A 3,912-nucleotide genomic window follows, 5' to 3' on the forward strand; every position below is an offset into this window, starting at 1 on the left:
TACCAACGTACCTTTCTCCTGGAGGAGAACTTCTTGGACTTGCGAGGGGAGTCGATCCGGACGAGGATGACAGATACTCCTCGAACTTCTGTTGGTCGAATTCATACTCGACCTCCTCTTCGACCGGGATTGAGATCCGCGGCTATGACGCACGATCTCGGCAGCGAGATCGGTGGCTCCCACTGTGGTCGCCAGATTGTTCGCGGGAAAAATCATAGCTTTCATTGAAGTCATTGTGCTCTTTGGCAATTGTTATCGATTACACAAAGATCCGGTCTTTTTATAAGATCCGTTTACAACGAGATCAAAGAAAAATAAAAAATTACAACTTTTTCCTTGTTTGTCGAACGAATCACCAGCTCCTGTTTTTGCGGTCACTCGCTTTTGTGGGTTCTTCGCCTGCGCCGGGTTAATCCGTGGGACCACCGCGCGATCTAGATCCGTCGGATCTACACGTATAGCGGGTGTTATCTCACGAAGGAAATAACAGCCGGGGGTACTATTTCACCAAGAAATAATAGCCTTCTCGGGATCAAAGCCAAGCTTTGATCTGGAGGGAAACCGTGTAGATCTCAGATCTGATCTCTCGAACTCCTGCCTTTTCTGACGTGGATGCTCGCCAAGAACCCACAAAAGCGACGTGACCGCAAAACAGGAGCTCGTGATTCGTTCGACAAACAAGGAAAAAGTTGTTTAATTTTTTATTTTCTTTGATCTCGTTGTACGGATCTTATAAAAAGACCGGATCTTTGTGTAATCGATAAACAATTGCCAAAGAGCACAATGACTTCAATTAAAGCTACGATTTTTCCCGCGAACAGTGTGTAACAATGAGAATAAATAAAACAACTAAACTCAAATAAAATCTAGCATATAGAAATTATGAATAAAACAATAAATAGCTAGAAATAGAGTTTAGGAATTCTTCTCTTGAAAAACAAGATGAGAGATGGATTAAAAGGAAGCTCAAACAATGTAGATGATCTCCTCCACTTCTGTGAACCAACCAAAACAGCTTTAAACCAAACTTAAAACCCCTGTTAAAACTTTTATAAACTTGTTTAAAACATCCCATTGGTTACTGAAATAGAAGGGGTTTGGAGGTTTATATAGGAAGAGGAAGCAACAGCAAAAACCCCAAGGGAAAAGACCAAACAGCCAAGAATCAGAAATCTGATTCTGTATCAAAAGAGCCGTTGGATAAACGGCGGTCGACCGCAGCGGTCGACCGCGAGCAACAAAAACAACAGGAAAATGCTCACAGAGACTTTGGCGGTCGACCGGGGTGGTCGACCGTGGGAAATCTTGAGCTCACGGTCGACCACGACGGTCGACCATGAAAGTCTCTGCTGCCCACTGACGAAAGAGCTCAGGCGCAGTCGACCGTGGCGTCGACCCTGAACTGATATATGAAAATCTAGGTTTTGAAAACAGTTTGCTGATTTTAAAAACACTGTTTAAAAATATCAAATAAATTCCAAAAAATGTAAAACTTTGGGGAATGATTGTAGACATGATAATAACATGCACACAATAGTTTTCCAAAAAGGACTTCCCAAATGAAAAATATCATCATTTTATAAAATAGGCCAAAACATGAAAATGTAAACATGTGAATTTTGACATTTTGGCTAAACCATGTTTTGAAACTTTGCACAATGATTATGTAGACTTAAAGAAATATGTATATGATTATTGTTAAGTCCAAAAACTAAGTATACAATATTTTTACAAATACAATAGAAAATAAAACATATGAGTATGTATATGAAAATATATTTGTTTCATATCTAAGTAGTTAAACCAAATCACAATAATAAATATGAAATATGTAATTTCATATTTGTAAATATGAAAACCCAAAACCATGTATGTATAAAAACCATGCATGTATATATATAACTATATATATACATAGAAACCAAATACGTGTGTGTATATGATATTGAGCTTAAGGTACTTAACACACATAATATAAACCCTAAACTAATTTACCCAAGCTTGATTGGTCTTTAATATGCTTGACTTGGTAATCTCATGGATGAAGCTTGAACTTGATCTTTAACTTTGAATTGCAAGGCTTCACTCCACTATTCCGCCAACCTCCATTGAATATGATCGTTGAGGCTCTATTCCATCCATCCTCCAACACGTTGTTTGCCTAGAATAAATACAAAAACACAAACACTAGACAAACAACATTAGATGTAAATTGTTTGCTAAGGGCCTGTTTGTTTGCTAAAAAAAAAGAGGAAATGTGTTGCCACCTCACCTTTCAAGAAAACCCCCATGTGCCACATGAGTTTTTGTTTTCAAGACATTTCCATTTCGCATGTTTGTTTTATTTTTAAATTTTGAGAAATGGACTGCCACGTAGGATGCCACCTCAATATTTTAAGAAATGTGTTTTCACAACAAAATGGGCTGAAAACACTTGGAAATGTCCCATCTGAGAATTTTTAATTAGTAAAAAAACTGTTTGAATAGTTCAGAAGATTAAACTGTATTATTTAAATAAGAGGTTTCTCATTTTCTTTTTCTTGTTCTCAAACAAACACAAGAAATAGAACTCTAGTCACTGTTACTATGGAGGCTTTTTTTGTTTGTTTGTGTGAGTTGGCAGTGAAAAGGTGAGTTTTCTTTGCGAATCAAAAAAAAAAAAGAAACCTTGGAAATGTCTTGAAATGACTTGAAATGTTTTCAAGAGTGACATTTCCATTTCCGATTTTTTTGTGGAAATAGCCAAACAGGCCCTAAATCACCATCAAAACAAGAAGGCCAGCAGGTACGCTATTAGATCTGATGGACCGGCCTCACAAACCACCACATGTCTTTTCATCATGTTTTGTCCTCACTCACGCGCTTCCTGAAAAACTTCCACCTATCCTAGAATTTCTCCTGGCTAAGGACGCTTAACTTTGGAGTTAACCGGAGCCCGGACCCGGACCTGGGTACCCCGGGCCGGGCCCAGGCCCGACCGGGCCGGGTTCCGAGCCGGCCCGGTTGGTTTATTTTTATTTTTTTAAATTCTATTTAAAATTTAAATTATACAAAAAAAGATAAAAAATTTTAATAAAAAATAATAATTTGATTAATCACTTAAAATGACATAAATTACAAATAAAAAATTATAAAAATAAATTCTTTATTAATAATTAATAAACTATTTACAAATTACAAGTATAAATTTATTTTGAAATTCATAGCATCACAATAGATAAGTACATCCTAACTAGGTTGGCACCTACTCACCTATATCACTATCATTTGCAACTATTTCCAAAATAATTCTTTACAAATTTTAAGCTAAGATATAAAAATTATAATTTGATGAATATTATTTATTCTTTATATCTAGCTGCTAGCCCCAATTCTTAAAATTTATCTTTAATTCCAGCCATCCGATCGATGCCTTGCGTTCGCTTCTCGTACCTCCACCAATCTTGTAAGCACATCACCGCTTGTACAATATACGGATCTAAGCATGTCCTGTGGTCGTCGATCAAACATCTTGCTATGCTGAAGGCGGATTCTGAAGCTACCGTCGAAACATGCACTGTTAGTAAGTAACGAACCATGGTGGAAAGTATAGGATATGAAACTGATCCATATACTTTCCACCATTACAAAATATCTAAAGCATTTCCTTGACATTTAACTAAAAAAGCAGATAAATATTCATCTATTTCAGAAACCTCCAATGATGACGATCCAAGTCCAGATCCACCAGTTAGCTCAGCTACCATTGCATACCTATCAAAACATACACTTTTACCTCGGGATGAGCTCGAAGAAACCGAAGCTGTAGACTGTTGTGTGTTCGAGGGAAAAATCGTGTCTTTCTTCATTATTGATTCCATTGCTATCTTTAAATAACAACTTTTTGAGTTACAAAGATCCGGTCTTTTTATA

The sequence above is a fragment of the Asparagus officinalis genome, chromosome 9, assembly GCF_001876935.1.
Source record: "Asparagus officinalis chromosome 9, Aspof.V1, whole genome shotgun sequence".
Lineage (NCBI taxonomy): Eukaryota > Viridiplantae > Streptophyta > Magnoliopsida > Asparagales > Asparagaceae > Asparagus > Asparagus officinalis.